This window comes from Ovis canadensis, chromosome 6 (genome assembly GCF_042477335.2).
Source record: "Ovis canadensis isolate MfBH-ARS-UI-01 breed Bighorn chromosome 6, ARS-UI_OviCan_v2, whole genome shotgun sequence".
In the NCBI taxonomy this organism is placed as follows: Eukaryota; Metazoa; Chordata; class Mammalia; order Artiodactyla; family Bovidae; genus Ovis; species Ovis canadensis.
Window position 1 is genome coordinate 62,445,942 of NC_091250.1, and position 24,420 is coordinate 62,470,361.

Genomic DNA, 24,420 nt, shown 5'->3' on the forward strand with positions numbered 1-24,420 from the left:
AGTGACTTCTCATGTTGCAGAGCACGGGCTCTAGGGCTTGTAGGCTTCGGTATCTGTGGAGCGTGGGCTCAGTAGTCACAGTTCCCCGGCTCTGGAACACAGGCTTAATGGTCGTGTCACATGGGTTTGGTTGCTCTGAGGCATGTGGGATCTTTCCAGCCCAGGAATCGAACCCATGTCTCCTGCACTGGAAGGCGACTTCTTTACCACTGAGCCACCAGAGAAGCCCCCTCCCCACCCAGATACAGGATTTTTAATACTAAAATCAGTAAAGGCCCAGTCAAACAGGGAGGATTTGGTCACCCCCGTTGCAGTGAACTCTCAAAACCACTCAGAACAAAACTGTGTATGTGTGTGTGTCTATGTATATGTGTCTGTGTGTATGCACAGTTATTAGTTACTAGTTATTAAATTAGTTATTGAGTTAAATCAGTTATTTTATGTATGTACATGCATAAAATAAATGTGGTAACTGTTAACATTTGGGGGATGTGAGTGAAGAACCTTTGTGATATTCTTGCCACTTCTGTATATCTAAAATTATAACAAAATTAAAAATTGAAAGAAAATAAAAAGTGTTTGTTGCTCAGTTGTGTCCAACTCTATGTGACCTCATAGACTGTAGCCTGCCAGGCTCGTCTGTCCATGGAATTCTCCAGGCAAGAATACTGGAGTGGGTTGCCATTCCCTTCTCCAGAGGATTTTCCTGACCCAGGGATCGAACCTCGGTCTCCCACATGGCAGCGCAATTTGAAGAAATGTCCTCCTAGATAGATAGATTCAAATGTGCTTTTGGTGTCGTAGTAATAAATAAGTCAGACAGGATTCAGCACTCATGCAGAAAATACAGTGGCCCAATGTAGGAGCCACGGTGAGTAGCAGCCACCTTGACTTTAGGGGAAGGAAGCCCTGCAGCACCCTAGCCGACACACTAGAAGCCTGTCTTAGGTGCCCTGCTTTTAGATACAAGTTAGAGGTGAGTTGGAAGATAACTGAAAGTCAGTTATAGTTTCCTCAGACTTTTCTTCAGGTACACTCTCTCAGTCCTCAGAACAACCTCAGGAGTGACTGTCAGAAACCTTTTTACAAATGAAAGGAAAATATCATGAAAGAGTTAAATACTTAACTAATGGAACACAAGCTACAAAGAGGGATGAAAACCAGGTATAAAAGCAGAAGACAACACAAATGCCAAATAGCAGGGCTGGACGGGGTGGGGGTGGGGGTGGGCAGCTAGACACTGTACCAAGTCAGTCCCTACAGGGGAATAGAAAGTGGCTGTGGAAAAATACGAACAACTGTTGCATATAATGATACCTGGGAAGGTTGTTGATGATGTTATTGAGTTAAATTAGTTAGTTGAGTTACATTCAGTTTGTGTTATGTGAATCCCTTTGCGCATGCAGATGTATGTTTAATCTGAATGCGTGTGTGTGTGTGTTCAGTTCAGTCCAGTCACTCAGTCATGTTCGACTCTTTGCGACCATAGACTGGAGAAGGCAATGGCACCCCACTCCCGTACTCTTGCCTGGCAAATCCCATGGATGGAGGAGTCTGGTAGGCTGCAGTCCATGGGGTCGCCAAGAGTCGGACACGACTGAGTGACTTCACTTTCACGCATTGGAGAAGGAAATGGCAACCCACTCCAGTGTTCTTGCCTGGAGAATCCCAGGGACGGGGGAGCCTGGTAGGCTGCTGTCTATGGGGTCGCACAGAGTTGGCCACGACTGAAGTGACTTAGCTGCAGCAGACTGTAGCTTGCTAGGCTTTCCTGTCCATCACCAGCTCCCAGAGGTTGCTAAAACTCATGTCCATCGAGTCAGTGATGCCATCCAACCATCTCACCCTCTGTCATCCCCTTCTTCTGCCTTCCATCTTTCCCAGCATCAGGGTCTTTTCCAGCAAGTCAGTTCTTCGCATCAGGTGGCCAAAGTATTGAAGCTTCAGCTTCAGCCCCAGTTCTTCCTATGTATATTCAGGACTGATTTCCTTTAGGATGGACTGGTTTGATCTCCTTGCAGTCCAAGGGACTCTCGAGAGTCTTGTCCAACACCACAGTTCATAAGCATCAATTCTTCGGCACTCAGCTTTCTTTATAGTCCAATTCTCACATCCATACACGACTACTGTGTGTGTAAAGCTATATATTAATGCATACACACATTTTGTGTTAATAAAAATGAGAAAAGACTTCTCAAACTTTAGCGTTCATAAGAATCACCTGGTGAACTTGATATTAATAAAATGTGTATTAATATCACTCTCTGCTCCTGGTAGCCCAGGAGGGGACGCAAGAATCTGCATTTCCAACAAGCACCTAGAATCTGAAAAGCTGTCAAACTATTTCTAATATTTTCACCTGGACAGTAGGCATTTTTACTTAAAAATTTGTATTTTGTAAATATTTTTTAAACAGGCATATATCACTTTTATACATTTAAAATCTATTTCTCACCCCTGCCTGGACCCCAGTCCTCTGACCACACCCCACAACCACTTGACAGCTACAGAACTCAAGACCAGCCCATTACTGGCAGTTGAGACTCAGGTCCCAGGGTAACCAGAGTGCTGTGAGACCATCCTGGAAAAGTGAATCTTTCCAGATACCAGGCTTAAGGTAAGCCCAGGGGCTAATGTATATGGAGAAAACACATCTGAACTTCTAGAAGCCACAGCTGTGGCATCTCCAAAGAAATGGATGGCAGGGAGGCCAACGCACAACAAAGGCGGGTTGTGACCTCCTCGGGCAGCTGCTGGAAGCAAGAACAAAAGAAATCCCCAGCGACTAACTGTTCCTAGAAAAAAGAATAACTGGATTTTTTTGTTTAGTGTTTGCAACTTGCTCTAAACTTGGGCATCTGTTTCCTCTCCCAAGGTAGCGGCCCACGGACATTCTAGGAACCAGAGATGGCACCTGAAGATCGAGATGGCTGGGTCAGAATCTCTGCCATTGGGAGTGCCTGGAAGGGGTGCTGGAGCTTTTGGGTCACCCATTCCTGCTCTGATTTGCTTCCTGAACAGAGTGGGGAATGACGGAGAGGGGAGGGAACCACATACACAGAGAAGAAGGAAAGATATAAAGTCTAAATGGACCCAGCACCTTATCATTTCCATCACACACACATTGGCACAAGCTGACCATGCATCTTATCTAAATGACTGTGATGGCCGTAGGTTTGCCAGTAGCAACAGCAATACCCATGTTTGCCCTGCTTCTGCCCTTGTCACTTTCAGTCTGTGCTCAACACTGCAGCTGTGGTCATCTTGTTAATACGATATAAATCAGAACATGCCACATGTTACCTCTAGTGGCTTCCCATCTCACTCAGAGTAAAGCTGAAACTCATTACAATGGCTCATGAGACCCTTCCCAGTCTGGTACTCAGATGCCTCTCTAAACTAACCAAATACTAGTCCCCACCTTGATTACTTCTCTGTAACTGTGCTGACCTCCTGCTCTTCCTCAGGCTACCCAAACATTTCATGCCTCTGGACATCTGTGCTTGCCCTTCCCTTAGCCCAGAATGCATTTCCTGGGCTGACATATCTGCTTGACTTTCTTCCTCTTAAAACTCAGCTCTTTGCTCCAATAATCCATCTTAGTGAAGCCTTCTCTTGCCACTATGTCTGTCTAGAACTGCAACCTTCAGCATACTTTCTTTGCTTGACTTTTCTTCTTAGCACTTACAACCACCTAACATACCGACATTATACATTTAACTTATTTGGTGATAATCTTTTACCCCATTAGACTGAAAGCTCCATCAGTAAATGGAGTTATTTGTTTTAAAGGCTGTATTCCGAGTGCCCAGAACATCTCCTGGCATACAGTAGACACTTAAGTGTCTGTTGACTGATTGCTAATCACTCTACTCAGGTTTCTGCATGTCCTACCCCTCGTGTTGAGTTTGATGTAGGAGCGCATTGGGCCTGATGTGGTGCATGGAAGGGAGGACTTTTGGACTTAAGCACGCATGTGACTAAATACTCAGAAGCTTCAGACTGTTTGAAAGTTCTTCAAGTCCTAGCTACCCTTTCTCTTGAAGACCCCACATCTTAGAAAATTCTTACATCTTAGAAAATCTATTTAAATACACCTGCCTTCCACATTAAACATAATTTTGGCTTAAATTTTTCTTAAAGGACTATTATAATTCGCTTCTGAAATCGTTTGGCAGCGAGTGACACTGTTAATTTGCAATTGGCTCTGACTTTTAGCAGTTATGCACTTGGGAATTCTTTAGAAGTGAAGTCAAATCTAACCTTCAAATGGTCTCCAAATGTCATGAAATTTTTCTGAATAATCAGTTCAACAGTTAATGAGATGGGGATAATGCTATGCTTTGTGGGTGTTTATGTAAGCCTTGAATTCAGGTTTTACAATATGAGAACAGATAATCATTTTCTTTGGGGACTCAGCCAGGTTTACATGCTCCTGGAATCTCATTGCACCCAGGTCTTGGACCTAGAAAATCCAACAGATAAAATAGTCATGGCGAAAATCAAAGTGTCCCTTTACTGTCTGATAATATGAGTCCTTGGCTGGTGGGAGACGTTCTGTGAGCATGGTGAGGAGCCAGTGGCCGTGGCTGGGCTTGTTGTGGTTGGGCTAGGAGTCTTCCTCCCAGACTGCTGTTATGCACGAGCTGGGCACCCATTCTTGATGTGTGGCAGACCTCTGGTGGCCAGGCAGACCACTTCCCTCCTGACCCTTGTCTCCATCACCTCCTGGGCTCTAGCGAAGGAAAATATTTTCACTTCCATTCTATGACACTTCTGCAGAATTCTGTTGACTCATGTGAGACAAGATGGGGGATTTTTCTGCAGCAGTTGCCACCTGGAGCAACAGATCTGTTAGTTACATCGTCTGCCAAGCCGCGCTGCTGTCTGTGCAGGGCATTTTTAATCATGTAACTTTCACAACTGTCCCTCATCTGCAATGACATTAGCCCGGGTGAATTTTTTGCCCAGTGTTAAGCTGTCAGTGGTTGAGGTTTTCCTGTTGCCTTCTCTGGCAGAGGCACATTTAATTATCACAGAAGAGCCTGACTCTGAAGGGATCTGTGCAAACTTCCTTCTGGAGCTGAAAAGAAAACATCTCATTCCTAGCCTGTGCCATCCACTGAAAACCTTCTCAAACCCCAAACTAGTGACTGTCCTAGGGGAGAGATGTCATCTAAAGTAAGTGTGGACCATTTTGTTTGTTTTACTTGCCAACACTGCATGACTCTAAACTTACTCCATAAATAAAAGAGACAGGGGCACAAAACTCTTTATACTTCCTACTTTCCTCTCCAAATGCTGACATTTCAAAACCCCATAATGTTGTTGTTCAGTTGCTCAGTCTTGTCCAACTCTGTGACCCCAGGGACTGCAGCATGCCAGGCTTCCCTGTCCTTCACTATCACCTGAAGTTTGCTCACATTCATGTCCATTGAGTCTGTTCAGTTCAGTTCAGTTCAGTTGCTCAGTCGTGTCTGACTCTTTGCAACCCCATGGACTGCAGCATGCCAGGCCTCCCTGTCCATCAACAACTCCCAGAGTTTACTCAACTCATGTCCATTGAATTCGTGATGCCAACCAATCATCTCATCCTCTGTCGTCCCCTTCTCCTCCTGCCTTCAATCTTTCCCAGCATCAGGGTCTTTTCCAATGAATCAGTTCTTTGCATAGGTGGCCAAAGTATTGGAGTTTCAGCTTCAGCATCAGTCCTTCCAATGAATATTCAGGACTGATTTCCTTTAGGATGGACTGGTTGGATCTCCTTGCAGTCTAAGGGACTCTCAAGAGTCTCCTCCAACACCACAGTTCAAAAGCATCAATTCTTCGGCGCTCAGCTTTCTTCACAGTCCAACTCACATCCATACATGACTACTGGAAAAACCATAGCTTTGACTAGTCAGACCTTTATTGGCAAAGTAATGTCTCTGCTTTTTAATATGCTGTCTAGGTTGGTCATAACTTTTCTTCCAAGGAGCAAGCATCTTTTAATTTCATGGCTGCAGTCACCATCTGCAGTGATTTTGGAACCTCCCAAAATAAAGCCTGCCACTGTTTCCACTGTTTCCCCATCTATTTGCCATGAAGTAATGGGACCAGATGCCATGATCTTAGTTTCGCTCAGAGGATCAGTGAGCCTGTGATACTATCTAAACATCTCATCCTCCCATATGTTTCCCTAAACAAAGCTTCATGAAAATATGTATTAAAAAATAATACAATGGTTTTTAGGTCATTACAACCCAAGAGGAGAGAGGCTGACTGCCTGTGGCTGTGGAAGGTAGCTTACAGAGGTTCTGATTGTCTCTACCTCTCTTGGTAAACAGCAGGCATGTTTAAAAAGGTTTGAAATGGAGATATGGTTGAAGACTTGAGATCCATGTATGCTTTTTCATTTAGACACATAGATAAGCAATATTCTGCAACAAAGTGGCAAGCAAGATACAGCTTTTTCAAGTTGTTTTTTTTTTTTAATTGGAGTATAGTTGCTTTGGGGCTTCCCCGGTGGCTCAGACAGTAAATTCACTTGCAATGAGGGTGACATTGGTTCGATCCCTGAGTTGGGAAGATCCCCTGGATAAGGGACAGCTACTCACTCCAGTATTCTGGCCTGGAGAATTCTGGCAGTTCGTGGGATCACAAAGAGTTGAACACAACTGAGCGACTTTCACACACACGCACACATAGTTGCTTTACAATGTTGTGTTAGTTTCTGCTGCACACCAGCATGAATCAGCTATACATATACATGTATCCCCTCTCTCTTGAGTCTTCCTCCCACCCCTCCATCCCACACCTCTAGGTCGTCACAGAGCACCAGGCTGAGCTCCCCGTGATATACAGCCCCTTTCCCCCAGCTAGCTACTTTACACATGGCAGTGTATATAAGTACATGTCAGTCTTCTCTCTCAATTTGTCCCACCCTCTCTTTCCCCCTGTATCCACAAGTCTGGTCTCTGTGTCTTCATCTCTATTCCTGCCTTGCAAATGGACTCATCAGTACTATTTTTCTAGGTTCCATATATATGCATTAAAATATGATAGATACAGTTAACAACTACTTCCTATTCAGAAACACTATCTAGAAAACTAGATAGTGTTTAAACACATCAGACTCCTAAAGAATTTTTGTAAACATTTGCTACTTACCCCTCCAGCATGGAATCTTCCTTTCTCCATGTTGATATTCTTTGGGGATACACATATTCCACCTTCACTGATGGTCTAATTGGGACTGACCCCAGCCCTGGCTCCAGGAATGAACTATAATTGGCTGAAACCAATCAATGTATCCTATTCCTCTAGTCCATATGGGTTGGTCAGGGATGAGTTCATGATTCAGTTTAGGTCAATGATTCATGGTGATAAACACTGATATTAAGAAAAGAGAAAGAGTTCAAGAAAGCAGCCTAACTTTATACCTCAAGGAACTATAAAAAATGAGAACAAACTAAGTCCAAGTTAGTAGAAAAAAAAGACAATAGGAAATATTAGTGAACGTCAGAGCTGTTTTTTCAAAAAGGTAAATAAAGTAGACAAAACTTTAACTGGAGTTACCAAGAAGAAAAGAGGGAGGGCTCAATAAACAAAATTAGAAATGAAAGAGGAGACATTAAGAGTAACACCACAGAAATACAGAGGATTATAAGAGATCACTGGGAATAATCACACATCAACAAACTGGACAGCTTAGAAGAAACGAATCCATTCCTAAAAGCACGGGTGCATGCATGCTTAGTCACTTAGTCGTGTCCAACTCTTTGCTACCCCATGGACTATAGCCTGCCAGGCTCATCCATCTATGAGATTATTCAGGCAAAAACACTGGAGTGGGTTGCCATTTCCTACTCCAGGAAGATCCAGGAGATCTTCCGGACCCAGGGATCAAACTCGTGTCTCTTGTATCTCCTGCATTGCCAGGAAAATTCTTTACTACTAAGCCACCTGGGAAGCCCTAAACAACCTACCAAAGTTGAATCTTGAATAAAGAGAATATCTGAACAGATTGATTACTAGTAAAAAATAGTCAATAAATAAATAAATAAAATAAATAAATAAATAAATAAAATAGTCAATAGTCAAAAAACTTCCAACAAGAGAAGTCCAGGAGCAGATGGCTTTATTAGTGAATTCTACCAACTATTTAAAGAATTAATTCCAATCCTTCTCAGACTCCTCCCGTATGGGCCAGTGAGAGAGATGACAATCACAGAACTTATGTAGAATATTAAAAGAGTTTCTCTGTCCTGGGATCACACCTGGTGTGGTGTGCGGATGAGAAACTTCAATCCTGGGGAGAGAGCCCAGAGCTGCAGGTGGCTTTGGTGTGGAATCTGGAGCTGAAACTGTCACCGCTGGAGAGACTGAAAGAGCCAGATCCTTGGGTGGCTTAGCCTCAGTGAAACCAGCCCTATCTCTGGATTTTTCCGTTGTGTAAAACAATAAGCCACATCTAATTGAATTCTCTGTCACTTGCAACCACAAGAAATCTAAATGGCTTAAGGCTGCTAAAGCTACTCCTAGCCATGCCCAGCCAGCCTCTGAAGAAACTGCAGTCTTGCGGTGAATGTGTCTTTTTTCTTTGCATTTGTGACTTTCAACTCACCAGCATACTCCACTCTTCTTTTTTCACATGGAACCCCATTGTTTCTTACTTTCCAAACTCTCACTCCAGACATCTTAGCTAACCCCATATCCTGGCTCCAGTAGAGAACCTGTGACCCGGGCATAAAATGGCCTTCCAGCTCGCAGGGCTATTTGATAGGATCACAGATGGGTGCGCTATTCTTGGATGGCCAGTGAAAATAAGATCCAGGACTTTTAGGTCTTATTAAAAAGGCAATAGTTGGGTATGCCGAGGGAGAAGCCGACATGTGTGCCACCACATGGAGAGAATATTCCTGAAAATGAAGCAACAGAAAGAAAAGAAGAACAAGAGATAAAGCGATGGTAAGAGAAGGACCAAGTCCTAACATTCATTGTCTGAGGCCTGGTCCAACCATGCCTGAGGGCGTGTTCAGTAAGAACTTCTCAGTTTGATCTGGGTTTTCTGTCACTCAAATTCAGAATATTGATTATATAGACCTGATTTTTTTCACACTAAAATATTTTTATTTATTATAATATTCTTCTTTTCCCCTAGTACAAAAGTAATACATGATTAATGCAGAAAATCTGGAAAAGAAAAGAAAAAGCAAAGAAAATAAAGCACTTTTCATACTACAACTCTCTAATGACTGCTGACCCCTTCATGGATGCTCCTGTCTTTTTCATATGCATATTTATGGAATTGTACGATATAATTTCCAAATTATACAGGTACACTATAATTTCTTCAATTCTTCCTTTTCAACAACTGAAGTAATTTTCTTTCTTCCTTTCCTTCTTTCTTTTTCCTGTTATTTACTATTTACTAACGTAAACATCTATGTTAGTAAATCTTTGCACACATCCATGTCCATTTCCTTAGAAAAAATTGCATTGCCATATGCATAATAAATTTCTCATGAGGTTGCTCCCAAGTTTTTATTATATATAATGCTTAAATAGACACATTTATGCATTCTTTTGTACAGAATTAACTCCTAAAAGTGGAATTACCAGGTAGAGGGCATGCTTGGTGAAGATTTTGATCAAATCGCCCTGTGGAAGGTTACTTAGCCCTTTTCCTCTGTTGCTCCTCTCCATGAGTGCACACACCGCATGTTACTACTACCTCATACTATCAAGATGAACCTATTCTTCATAGTTGGTTGGCTATTTGCATTGATATTTCCTTAACTTTTTATTCTATATTGGAGTATAGTTGATTAAAAATATTGTGTTAGTTTCAGGTATATAGCAAAGTGATTCAGTTAAACATATACCTGTATCTCTTGTTTTTCAAACTCTTTTTCCCATTTAGATTGTTACATGATATTGAGCAGAGTTCCCTGTGCTGTACAGTAGGTCCTTGTTGGTAACCCATTTTATTTTATTTATTTTTATTTATTTTTTTACTTTACAATACTGTATTGGTTTTTGCCATACATTGACATGAATCCGCCACAGGTGTACATGAGTTCCCAACCCTGAACCCCCCTCCCACGTCCCTCCCCATATCATCTCTCTGGGTCATCCCCGTGCACCAGCTCCAAGCATCCTGTATCCTGGGTCGAACATAGACTGGTGATTAGTTTCTTACATGATAGTATACATGTTTCAGTGCCATTTTCCCAAATTATCTCACCCTCTCCCTCTCACACAGAGTCCAAAAGTCTGTTCTTTACATCTGTGTCTCTTTTGCTGTCTCGAATACAGGGTTATCATTACCATCTTTCTAAATTCCATATATATGTGTTAGTATACTGTATTGGTGTTTTTGTTTCTGGCTTACTTCACTCTGTATAATAGGCTCCAGTTTCATCCACCTCATTAGAACTGATTCAAATGTATTCTTTTTAATGGCTGAGTAATACTCCATTGTGTGTATGTATCACAGCTTTCTTATCCATTCGTCTGCTGATGGACATCTAGGTTGCTTCCATGTCCTGGCTATTATAACCAGTGCTGCGATGAACATTGGGGTACATGTGTTTCTTTCAATTGTGGTTTCCTCGGTGTGTATGCCCAGCAGTGGGATTGCTGGGTCATAAGGCAGTTCTATTTCCAGTTTTTTAAGGAATCTCCACACTGTTCTCCATAGTGGCTGTACTAGTTTGCATTCCTACCAACAGTGTAAGAGGGTTCCCTTTTCTCCACACCCTCTCCAGCATTTATTGCTTGCAGATTTTTGGATCGCAGCCATTCTGACTGGTGTGAAATGGTACCTCATTGTGGTCTTGATTTGCCTTTCTCTGATAATGAGTGATGTTGAGTATCTTTTCATGTGTTTGTTAGCCATCCATATGTCTTCTTTGGAGAAATGTCTATTTAGTTCTTTGGCCCATTTTTTGATTGGGTCATTTATTTTTCTGGAATTGAGCTGCATAAGTTGCTTGTATATTTTTGAGATTAGTTGTTTGTCAGTTGCTTCATTTGCTATTATTTTCTCCCATTCAGAAGGCTGTCTTTTCACCTTGCTTATAGTTTCCTTTGTTGTGCAGAAGCTTTTAATTTTAATTAGATCCCATTTGTTTATTTTTGCTTTTATTTCCAGTATTCTGGGAGGTGGATCATAGAGGATCCTGCTATGATTTATGTCAGAGAGGGTTTTGCCTATGTTCTCCTCTAGGAGTTTTATAGTTTCTGGTCTTCCATTTAGATCTTTAATCCATTTTGAGTTTACTTTTGTGAATGGTGTTGGAAAGTGTTCTAGTTTCATTTTTTTACAAGTGGTTGACCAGTTTTCCCAGTACCACTCGGGTAACCCATTTTAAATACAGCAGTGTGTACATGTCAATCCCAAACTCCTTAAGTATCCCTCCCAACCCCCTCTTTACTCTTCCCCTTTGGTAGCAATTAATTCATTCTCTAAGTCTGTGAGTCTGTTACTGTTTTATAAATAAGTCCATGTATTGATTTTTCTTGACTTGCCTCTTTGCAACACAAAATTTGAAATTCTTTTACTTTTTTTTTCAGGAGGAACTGGATAGATAAGGGAATACGTCTTTATTCAGTTATTTTAGTTATTTTTCTGGAGGTGAAAACAAAACAAAAAACCCTCCAGGCTCTAATGGATGCATTTTGGTTGGAAATAGCCATTGCCCATGGCTTCAATTTTTTCTGACAATTTTCTGCATTACTGACCTGCCATGAGTTAAGTACAATGACTTGAGAAGCACTATTGTCTAGGCACACTACTTGTGTAAAAGGAACTTGGAGCCAGACTTTCTGGATTCAAATCCCAGCCCTATAACAGCAGTTGTGTGACACTGGAAACATTGCTCCAAATCTCTGTGCCTCATTTTCCATATCTTAAGAATGATAGTACCTACTTCTCAGGATTATTATAACATTAAGGTAAAGTGAGTAAAGTACTTGTAACAAAACCTCCTGATACAAGTTAAGCCCTCAATAAGTATTAACCATTAGTACTGAAATATAATTATAGCTAAACTATATTGAATGTTTACTGTGATACAAAAGAAAAAACATCCAACTTTATCTTCATCAACTTTCTGAATCAATTTCTTTTGTTATATTCATTTTATAAATGAACTAAGGTGCAGAGGGGTTAGCTAACTTAGCCAAAATCATCTTATTAACATGTGGAAGTGGGACTAAAATTCATCTACATTACCTCTGGGAGAATATAGAGGACAGGTGGTTCACATTTAATTTTTTTTAAATTTGAAAGCAGTACTTTTGTTATAAAAGTGTAATTTAATTCCCACTTGCAGGTAAAACTTCACATTCTATCTGCCTATCACTTAAATCTAGCATTAGAGCATTTTTACCCAGCAACCTAATACATATTTAATGATGCCAAGCATCACAAAAGGCAGGAAAATTTTAAACTGTTTCAACCTAATATATATATAATAAATAACTATATATATATAAAGCTGTAATACATGTATATACATATACATAATACATATCAGTTCAGTTCAGTTATATAATATATATCACTCACCTAGAGCCAGACATCCTAGAATGGAAAGTCAAGTGGGCCTTAGAAAGCATCACTATGAACAAAGCTAGTGGAAGTGATGGAATTCCAGTTGAGCTATTTCAAATCCTGAAAGATGATGCTGTGAAAGTGCCGCACTCAATATGCCAGCAAATTTGGAAAACTCAGCAGTGGCCTCAGGACTGGAAAAGGTCAGTTTTCATACCAATCTCAAAGAAAGGCAATGCCAAAGAATGCTCAAACTACCTCACAATTGCACTCATCTCACATGCTAGTAAAGTAACGCTCAAAATTCTCCAAGCCAGGCTTCAGCAGTATGTGAACCGTGAACTTCTAGATGTTCCAGCTGGTTTTGGAAAAGGCAGGGGAAGCAGAGATCAAATTGCCAACATCCGCTGGATCATGGAAAAAGCAAGAGAGTTCCAGAAAAACATCTATTTCTGCTTTATTGATGGTGCCAAAGCCTTTGAATGTGTGGATCACAATAAACTGTGGAAAATTCTGAAAGAGATGGGAATACCAGACCACCTGACCGGCCTCTTGAGAAACCTGTATGCAGGACAGGAAGCAACAGTTAGAACTGGACATGGAACAACAGACTGGTTCCAAATAGGAGAAGGAATACATCAAGGCTGTATAGTGTCACCCTGCTTATTTAACTTATATGCAGAGTACATCATAAGAAACGCTGGGCTGGAAGAAGCACAAGCTGAAATCAAGATTGCTGGGAGAAATATCAATAACCTCAGATATGTAGATGACACCACCCTTATGGCAGAAAGTGAAGAGGAACTAAAAAGCCTCTTGATGAAAGTGAAAGAGGGGAGTGAAGAGGTTGGCTTAAAGCTCAGCATTCATAAAATGAAGATCATGGCATCCGGTCCCATCACTTCATGGGAAGTAGATGGGGAAACAATGGAAACAGTGTCAGACTTTATTTTGGGGGGCTCCAAAATCACTGCAGATGGTGACTGCAGCCATGAAATTAAAAGATGCTTTCCCAAAGGTATATTTAAAAGCCACAAGAAGTCTGTTAAGAATTTAAAACATGGAAGGAGGGGAGAGGAAGGTGGGACAAATTGAAAGAGAAGTATTGACATATATACACTACCATGTGTAAAAGAGCTAGTGGGAATCTATGGAAGGAAGGGAAAGCTATGACCAACCTGGACAGCATATTCAAAAGCAGAGACATTACTCTGCCAACAAAGGTCTGTCTAGTCAAGGCTATGGTTTTTCCAGTGGTCATGTACTGATGTGAGAGTTGGACTGCGAAGAAAGCTGAGCACCGAAGAAATGATGCTTTTGAACTGTGGTGCTGGAGAAGACTCTTGAGAGTCCTTTGGACTGCAAGGAGATCCAACCAGTCCATCCTAAAGGAGATCAGCCCTGGGTGTTCATTGGAAGAACTGATGCTGAGGCTGAAACTTCAATATTTTGGCCACCTCATGCAAAGTGTTAACTCATTGGAAAAGACCCTGATGCTTGGAGGGATTCGGGGCAGGAGGAGAAGGGGACAACAGAGGATGAGATGGCTGGATGGCATCACCGACTCGATGCACATGAGTTTGGGTGGACTCCGGGAGTTGGTGATGGACAGGGAGGCCTGGCGTGCTGCGATTCATGGGGTTGCAAAGAGTCGGACATGACTGAGCGACTGAATTGAACTGAATTGAATATATATATATATACCGATTGGTTAGAGTGAACATTTTGTAGAAAAACATATAAGAATGGAAAACACTATTAACCATGTTTTACATTCTTTTCTAAGTTCTTAAAAAAATTTAAACTTTTAAATATTGGCGTATAATTGCTTCACAATGTTGTGATGGTTTTTGCTGTACAACAAATTGAATCACCTATATGTATACACATATTGATCCTCCCTGTTGATCCTGCCTCCTGCGCCCCCATCCAGCCCTTCTAGATCATCACAGAGCACAAAGCTGAGCTCCCTGTGCATATAGCAGATTCCCACCAGCTGTCTATTTCACATATGGTAGTGTATATATGTCAATACTTCCCTTTCAATTTGTCCCACCTTCCTATCCTCTCCTTCCATGGTTTAAATTCTTAACAGACTTCTTGTGGCTTTTAAATACATCTCTGGGAATCATTGTTGTAATTGATGTCTGTGTGCATTTTGTCAGATTGGGTTCAGCTAGACATTCAAGTCCTTTAACCACAAAGTCCAGGAAAGCTTGGCCTTATGACATTTCAGTTTATAACCGTGTTGGCAGTCAGAAAAGACGGCACTGCTTTTACTTAATAAAGATTAGTGCTCCAGTGTTGGGCAGATGTTTATATTGGTTCAGGGTGTGATTGGTGACGTAGATTGAGAGGAGAGAGCAGAATAGTTGAGAGTGAAGTGTTATTAGCAATAAAAGATAAGCTCTTCCAGAGAAATAATAATAGTTTTGAAATAGGAATGAACCTCCCAGTCAGTTTAACCCCCCACTGAGAGGTGGGGTCAGGCAAGTCTCTCTGCTAAACCGATTACATAATACTTTTTCCCCCTTAGGAAGTTTCACAACCTCTTTTATAAACTGTTAATGTGCTTATTCAGTCGTATCATGAGGAAAGGTAACTAATTTTTAACTTTAACCAGGATGGTTTGACCTTTCCATGATCACTCTGGTGAACCAATGGGAGTTACTGTTCCATAACCTTTCTTTTACTCCTCATCACAAATTCCATCATAATACATGATAAATACAAAAATTGAACATAGTTTATTTTCCCTTTTACTTGATTAAAATACTTAGCTTTAAATGTATTACTATTTAAATGATCTCTCATCTTATTCACTAAACCCATCATCTGAGTCAAAAACATTAGGCTGACACCCACCTATCCAGCCCTAAATCCAAGCAAATGTGTTTTGAGGAAGGGACCACTTCCCTGGGCTTTGAGATGGACAGAGGCCATCTGACAAATCCACATCTGAAGATTTGTAAAACAAAGAACTTTGCACCAGCTCCTCCAAGAACTAGTATGGCAGAAGCTTTGATGACTGTGAGTTTCAAGGGTAAGATGGAAACTTCCCAACACCATAAGTCCGAATACCTCAGCTCTGACTCGCATTCTGTGTGGTCCCAGGAGAGATATCAAGTCCTCTGAGCCTCGGTTTCCTCCTCTCTAAAATGAGCTCAGCAAAGGATCCATGGGCTATATGTGTAAACACAAAGGATACCCATTATTTTATTACTTCTGGGGGAGACATAATGTTCATCACCTGAGGAAATAAACTTCGGCCTCCAAGACTGTAGCTTCAACTGCCTTAAATGGAAGGAACCTGACCTGTGAACGCTGGTTCAGTTTAAAGTAGACTCTTTCTGGTAGATTTTTGTTTTGTTTTGTTTTGTTTTTCAGAAATTCACAGTGGGATTAGAGACAAAAAGAAAGTACTGAAACATCTTTGCCTGTTTCATACAATCTTGGAGTTGTTGCTTTTTTACTGAAAGATGATTTAATAGGAACCACATTGTCATTCCAAATTATCTCTAGATTAGCCTTTGCTTGGATGATAAAATACCAGATGAAATGACATTTTTAAAACTTCTATTATAAAGCATTGCTTCCCAAATTCATGTATGCCCAAGCATAATACACTGTGCTAAAGCAGTTAAGAGTCTGAGCTCTGGAGTCCTACCACCTTCAAATCCTGCTTTGGCCGCTTAATAGCTGTGTGACAAATTCTAAAGCTCTCTGTGCTTCAGTTTCCTTGTTGTTAAATACGAATAATAAAAGTATGTACCTCATAGGATGGGCTTCCCTTGTGGCTCAACTGGCAAAGAATCCGCCTGCAATGCGGGAGACCCGGGTTCCATCTGTGGGTTGGGAAGATCCCCTGGAGAAGGAAAAGGTTACCCACTCCAGTATTCTGGTCTAGAGAATTCCACGGACTGTATATGCCATGGGGACACAAAGAGTCAGATACAACTGAAAGACTGTCACATCATAGGATTGTAGGGAGAGTTTGCTAAATTAACAAATGTAAAATACTTAGAATATTGTAAGTGCTGTATTTAGTGTTAGCCCTTAGAACCGTGTTTGGCAATTAGCAGGCACTGAGTAAATGTTAGCTTCTATATTATTGTTTTAAATGATAGAGACTGTGATGCAGGAGAGAGGGAAGAGCTCAGGAAGGGAGATTAGAACAAATCCACTTAGTTAATACACTTTAGCCATTGTATGTACAATGTTTATCAAATTAATTACCTTTCTTGAGAGCAACGTTTGCCTGGGCATCCAGAGATGCCCAGAATTCAAGATTAGAAGCAAACATGAAGCTCTAATAACAGGTAATTAGAAGGAGCTCACTTAAAAAAAAAAAGTTTGCTTTTTAATGGAGCTTTAAATGAGCTCATGGGAAGTTTATTATAAAATGCTTGCCTGCACCAAATGCCTTAGTGGGAAAACCTTACTGCAATTCAGTTGTTTAAATAATACACAGGCCATGTTGTTTCTGAGAGACTTTGTTCCTGCTATGGGAGTCAAAGATTTCTTTGACTGTCCCAAGGTATTCCAAAATGATCACAAAATCACATTTCAGAGCTATAATAGGAGGGGATTTAGAAACCATCTCCTCCTAAGCTCTCTTTTTATAGCTGAAGAAACAAATCCAACAGGGTTAAAGGATTTGCCTGAGGCAGCTCAGCAACCTCCAACCTCGAAGCTAAAGTCAATCCCCACTTTCTTTAATTCTTAGTTCAGGAGAGAGAGGGAGAGGGAGGAGAGAGGGAGTGGTAGAGGGGAAAGCATACTGCAGCTTGCAGATGGGGAGCACCCCAAGTTTTTCCCTTTCACATAGTAAAAAGGATAAACTGATCACATACCTGTAGAAACAATTATGGTTTCTCAGAAAAAGTGTTGAGGCTAAGCAATGATCAACAAGCATTCAAGGAGCGAGTTTATTGGCTGCAGGTATGTTTCTTGTTTGTTGATTTTTACTTCACTGGGACTAAAACCTGAGCATTTTGAGATGCCTGTGGACAAGCAGCAGAGCTAGCTACCCAGCTGGTGAGGTTTCGCTCTCCCGGATGACTCCAGTGAGCGACGTAACCTGACACAGTATACCAGGGCTCTGGGTGGCTGCAGCTAATCCGCAATTCTTTCTGCACTCCTACCACACTCAGAAAACCCTACAGGGACCATCTGGGAGCTGGGCTCGGGGAACAGGGACTCAAAGATGTGGGTCGTTCCATCCCAAGGAAGTTATGGCTTCCCAACCTCAGGTGCCCACCATCCACAAAAGAGATTTCTGTAAGAAGTAGACCCTATCATAAGAGCTCTCAGTCTCACATATTCAATGGGGGAAGATCACATAACTAGTTACTCAACTTAACAGGTACTTGCAAATCACCTGCTCTGTTCCCTCTGTGAATAAACAAAGCCGAAATGCAAATGGTGAACACCCTGTGTTGGACCAGGACTCCTGAGCAGTGTGGGTCTCATGCCAGTGGAGGGTTTCCATCACTGGAGGGTTTCCATCTCCCATCTTTAACTTGGTGGGTTATTATCCAGTTATTCTGATTTCTTTAAGCATATGTGACATCCTACCTCTGCTTAGATGTTTCTGCCAACCTGACTTCCCCGGTATGCTAATGGGTAGACAAAACTGAAAGAGATAAGAGAGAGATAGGTCTTTACAGTTAAGCACAGGGCCCATGTGCAACTCTCTGAACTGTGCAGTGTTTGCATATTTCTGGGATGTTTTTCGCCTCTGACTTCTGCAGTTGCCTTCTGTTACTGGGGATTCCCTAACCACCAAACTGTAATTTCTGCAATTCAGGGGCTCACAAAGGTTTTTGTTTGTGCTTCAGATCACAAAGTACAAGCATTCAGAGTCTAGTATCTGCAGCTTAAAAACTCTTTAAGGTTTTAGTTTCATAAAACAAAGTGACTGCCTATGAGGTATGATTTTCCATTAATGTTGGAACTGCCCAAGAGCCTCCACATACCCCTCCTCAAACCGGCTTATGCCTGGAGTTCTGCCTGTAGAGACTCATTGGTCAGTAAAAGAGTAATTTACCTGGACTGTACAGGTAGACTTCAGACCTCTGTAAGTTCTTGAGGTTAAACACAAAGTCTGTATGCATTTGCCCATTTTTAGCCCTGAAGAGAGGCACTTTAGGTCTTTGCTGGTTCCCAAAAGTATCAGTAACCCCCCAGAAGTTTAAGAATGATTGCTTTTTCTGGTAAGATGTTTTAAGTTATTTACTATTGAATGTTCTGGAAAACACATAAATGAAAAGACAATCATAAATTTTATATGTCACAAAGAGAGCCAACTGGAAACTTTGCCTAAGATATTTTCTAGAAAAACAAACAATGATTTTATTAGTTTTGCTCTCATTCTTTATTCAAAACAAAATATCTGCATTCTTGAGAGAGCTGATCACAACACAGATGTGACCTTTTCATTCTTCACTTCAAAAGTAAGGCCTGAGTACAGGACTAAGGAGGATTCTGAACCTGACTCTAGAAAATGTTATTTCTAAGAACAGTAAGTAAGTAAGTAAGTGAAGTCTCTCAGTCATGTCCGAGTCTTTGCGACCCCATGGACAGTAGCCTGCATCAGGCTCCTTTGTCCCTGGGATTTTCTAGGCAAGAGTACTGGAGTGGGTTGCCATTTCCTTCTCCAAGGAATCTTCCCGACCCAAGGATCGAACCCAGGTCTCTTGCATTGTAGACAGACGCTTTTTACCGTCTGAGCCAACAGAGGTGGTCAAATTTCTGTAAAGAGTCAGTAGTAGATGCTGTCAGCTTTTTTGGTCCTTGTGGTCTCTGCTGCTTTGTGCTCCTCAGTTGTGCTGCTTTGTGGAAAGCAGCCATAGACAACATGTAAACAAATGGAAGCGGTGATGTTTCAATAAAACTTTCCTTACAAAAACAAGTGGTGGACCAGATCTGGCCCACAGCAGCAGTTTGCTGATCCCTGTCTTAAAGGTTTAAAGATGCTATTGAATAAAAATAATAAGACTCACATATTTGCCAGGTTTATGATATATACCAATGTCAAGGTACTTTGTGAAAAATGAAATGTCTGATTATATTATTATATTGATTGTTGCATTGGAATGGAAGTAATTTCAACAAGTTATTCTGCAAGTCAGGCAAGCCATGCATTACATTAAATATCTGACAATTAAACTCCATAACTCCACACGCCACCATCAACAAAACGAAAAGACAGCCTACCAAGTGGGGGGAAATATTTGCAAATGATATGATCAACAAGGGGTTAATATCCAAAATATATAAACAACTCATGCATGCGTAGATGCTAAGTCACTTCAGTTGTGTCTGATTCTGTGCAACCCCGTGGACTGTAGCCCACCAAGCTCCTAAGTCCATGGGATTTCCCAAGCATGCATACTGGAGTGGGTTGCCATTTCCTTCTCCAGGGGATCTTTCTGACCCAGGGATCAAACTCATATATCTTGTGTCTCCTGCACTGGCTTTACCACTAGCCCACATGGGAAGTCCAGGCACATGAAAAGATGCTCAACATCATTAACTATCAGAGAAATGCATATCAAAACCACAATGAGATATCACCTCATGCCTCATGACATACCTCATGGCTGTCATCAAAAAGAGCTCAGATAACAAATGTAGATGAGGATGTAGAGAAAAGGGAACCCTCATACACTGTTTGTGGGAATGTAAATTGGTGCGGCCTCTGTGCAAAACAGAATGGAAGTTCTTCAAAAAACTAAAAGGAGCTGCAAGAGATAAATGGATAAAGAAGATATACATACATACACACACAATCAGAAAAAAGAATGAAATTTTGCCATTTGCAACAATGCAGAGGGACCTGGAAATTATTTTGCTAAGTGAAATAAGTCTTACATATTAGTGTACATGATATCACTTATGTGTGGAATCTAAAACACAAAACAAATGAATGCATATAACAAAATGGAAACGGATTCCAGATATAGAAAACAAACTACTGCTTACCGGTGAGGAGTGGGAAGAGGGGAGGAGCAAGAGAGCAGTAGGGGATTAAAAGGTACAAATTACTGTGCATAAAATAAAGAAGCTACACGGATATATTGTATGGCACAGGGAATATAGCTAATCTTTTATTAAAACTTTAAATAGAGTAGAATCTATAAAAATATTGAACCATCACATTGGACACCTGAAACCAATATAACATTGTACATCAACTACACTTCAATTAAAAAAAGATAAATAAAAGACATAGCTTAAAAAGAACAAAAGATTTAGACATATCTGATTTTTCCAGGGCATAATACAAAAATAAAACTGGATCCTTTAAACCATGATTTGTCTCCATGCACCTCAAGGAAATTGTATTTTTGGCAAATGATGACAGTAAAATAACCCTTTTGCCCTCAGGCCTCACTCCAGGTGGGGAATCCCTCCCTGATCCTCCACAGGTAGACTTCTGTTTTTTCTAGAAACCTGATATCCTTTAGAATCATAGGCTTTTGGCATCACAAATGCGAGCAGGCAGCGCCTGCCTGCCAGGCTTCAGGCTGCTGCTTGTCCAACAGGGGAGAAAAGAAATCCTTGTGATGCTCCCAAAGTCTGCAGTTTCTTTCATTTCTAAAGCAAGATGACAGAAACCCTGGACCTCTTTTTACTTTCTGCATTCGAAATAATGAGTCACTTTATCTTCCTGTTTAATATTTAGTTTTGCATGCTGTTTGGTTAGAACATTTCATATCTGCACAGTATCAGATTGTGAGGTTTGAACAAATGAGCTAAGAGGTTAAGGGAAAGGGCTGGAATGGGCACCAAATGAATCAGAGACAAGTCAATCCAAAGACCATCACAGAGCTCATCAAAACTGAAATCACTCTCTCTGGAAAACAGACTCCCTCAGAACGAGTGAGTGCTAACTGACCTACAGGAAAAACAGCCAAAATGTATGTAAGCTCTGCCTACTGTCTGCAGGAGCAAACAGCAGTTGCAAACAGCAGTTGCAAACACACAGAGACAAAAGTGAAAGTGAAGTCGCTCAGTCGTGTCCAACTCTTTGCGACCCCATGGACACCAGACTCCTCCGTCCATGGGATTTTCTAGGCAAGAGTACTGGAGTGGGTTGCCATTTCCTTCTCCAGGGAACTTCCCAACCCAGGGATTGAACCCAGGTCTCCCACATTGTAGACAGATGCTTTACCGTCTGAGCCACCCGGGAAGTAACAAGGGACGATTTTACAATGCTGTGCTGTGCTTAGTCTCTCGGCCATGTCCGACTCTTTTCGATCCCATGGACAGACTCCTCTAAGACTCCTCTGTCCATGGGAATTCTCTAGGCCAGAATACTGGAGTGGGTTGCCATTCCCTTCTCCAGGGTACCTTCCCAACCCAGGGATAGAACCCAGGTCTCCCAAGTTGCAGGTGGATTCTTTACTGTTTGAGCCACCAGGGAAGCCTGATTTTTACAATACACTGCCCAATAGCAGATTTAAGCTGACATGAGTAGCCAGACTTCACACATGCCAAAGACGTAGAGGGTACAAGAGAGAAATTAGGGGTGCAATGCAGGTGCAAGAGTCAGTAGGAAGGAAAGATTTTTTTAAGTTAAGCTTATTAAAGCATAATTTACAAGCAGTTAAATCACCCTCTTGAGAGTACAATTCTGTGAGTTTTGACAAACACATATAATCAGGAAACAGGATTTCCATCACCATAAAATATTCTCTTGTGCCCTTCGTAGTCAACCCCTCTGGGGAGTCCCAGCCCCTCCCAAACACTGACTTGATTTGTGTCCCTACACATATATGGGGTCTCTGTTTTTGCCTTTTCCGGAATATCAGATAAATGGAAACATCCAGTGGGTAGCAGAAAAAGTGACATTTTAATCTCAAGCAAAGAGGAGTGTTTTAGAGATCAAATGTCTATAAAGCATCTTAAGACAGACAGGGCAGTTGGTAAAGGTGGCCTGTGCCATAAAATCTGCCATGGATAACGGAACTTCCTGTGTTATTTCCACACAAACTTGCCAAAATGAATACCACCATATGGATTCCCATTGTCTTTTAAGATAAAATCCAGATTCTAGAATGTAGCTTACCAGGCCTTCCTCCAGAACGATGTTTGTTGCCTCCTCCAGCCCCGTCTTCCCCATTTTCCTCTTTCCCATTCTCCACTTCAGAATCTCTGTGCCGACCACCCTGCCACACACTGGTTCTTTCGCTCGCAGCCCGCTCTCTATCACCTCTGGACCTTTGTATATGAGTTTCTATCAAGTGCCTCTTCCCCTGACCCCTACCTCTTTGGCTTCAGACTTTAGCTTCCTCTAGAAGCACTTCCTGACCCTCCCAGTTTGCTTTAAACACCATTCTTGTGTGGGCTCCCACACTTGAACTTCCCCTATCTTAGTGCTCATCAAGCTACATTGTATGATAGTGAAAGTGAAAGTCGCTCAGTCGTGCCCGACTCTTTGCGACCCCATGGACTGTACAGTCCATCTAGGCCAGAATACTGGACTAGGTAGCCTTTCCCTTCTCCAGGGGATCTTCCCGACCCAGGAATCAAACTGGGGTCTCATGCATTGTGTGTGGATTCTTTGCCAACTGAGTTATCAGGAAAGCCCACATTGTATGATCAGTGCAGATTTAATGGTGTGTCTCCCCAATGAGATGTTACATTCCATGGAGCTTCAGGGGAACCGAAGTGCAGGCTGTCCTACTCATAGCTGTATCTTCAGCACCTAGCATGGTGCCTGGCACAAAGTCATTTCTCAGCTTTAAACTGAGTCAAAGAGACAAATACAATGCAGACAAGATTCAGAAGAGGGAGTGTTTCTTTTAGCTAGGGATGGTGAAGGGGCAGGGAGGTAGGAATTAAGAACTGCTTTAGGAAATGCATGGAGTTTGCACAGGGCTCTTGTCAAGTAATTGCCAGTGGTCTCACAGCCCCATTCTGCTCTGGAGAGGTAAGTTTGAGTGCCTAAAAATTATATTTCCTAGACTCTCTTGTGAGCAGGGCCCAGGAGGGAATCAAAGGCAGGAGAGGGAAGAGTCCTGCTCTGGATCTGAGAGTGAGGTGGTTGCTGGGGCTACTGCAGGGATGGGGGTCCAGACTGTGGCAACCCAGACGAAGGCAGTGTCATTTCAGCAGTTCCAGACTGGTCCAGGCAGCACCCCTTTGGCAAACCCGGAACTGAGAAGCAGCACAGTAGCAGGTATGGACTGAGGGGTTTAGACCAAGGGCACCTAGTTGTGGTTTCTGTCATTCCTCAGCTTCCCCCATCTCACCTTTTGCTCTTCCACCACTTTCAGCATTTTTGCAACCAATTCCCTGTATTAAAATTCCTCGTGTTTGAAATACCCAAAGTAGTTTCCATTCTCCTTCCTGGATCCAGACCAATATTGTCGAAAAATCAGAAAAAAGGTGAAGACAGAAAGCTATTCTGTTGGGAGAGATTGCCATGAGCAAAAGTCCAGAGTTGAAAGAGTTTGGAGGAACTTTAGGAGAACACAAAATAGCCCAGTTTGGCTGAGGTATAGCTCAGCTGGTAAAGAATCCACCTGTAATGCAGGAGACACTGGTTTGATTCCTGGATTGGGAAGATCTGCTAGAGAAGGGATAGGCTACCCACTCCAGTATTTTGGGGCTTCCCTGGTGGCTCAGCCTGTAAAGAATCTGCCTGCAATGTGGGAGACCTGGGTTCAATCCCTGGGTTGGGAAGATCCCCTGGAGAAGGGAATGGCTCCCCACTCCAGTATTCTGGCCTATACAGTCCATGGAGTCACAAAGAGTCAGACACGACTGAGAGACTTTCACTTCTTTTGGCTGAGGTATAGTGATTAAATGGGAGAATGGCAAGAGAAAAGGCACAGAGGCATACAAAGCCTATGGTGTGGAAGAACTCA

At 41.8% G+C, this 24,420-nt stretch overlaps 1 long non-coding RNA gene across 5 annotated transcripts in view; it reads right to left on the reverse strand.

Annotated features, from left to right (window-relative positions):
* The window catches only part of LOC138442460 (uncharacterized), a 57,445-nt gene extending 34,503 nt beyond the window's left edge, over positions 1 to 22,942 (reverse strand). The window contains exons 1-3 of one of the 5 annotated variants that reach the window (XR_011257689.1): positions 22,617 to 22,849; positions 16,314 to 16,406; positions 15,623 to 15,724 (exon numbers count right to left, since the gene is read on the reverse strand). This is a non-coding gene — a long non-coding RNA (uncharacterized lncRNA). Of the gene's footprint in view, positions 1 to 15,622; positions 15,725 to 16,313; positions 16,407 to 22,616 lie in introns of all 5 variants that reach the window. The other 4 variants (XR_011257690.1, XR_011257692.1, XR_011257691.1 and 1 more) reach the window with 4 other exon arrangements.
* Positions 22,943 to 24,420: the final 1,478 nt, after the last annotated feature.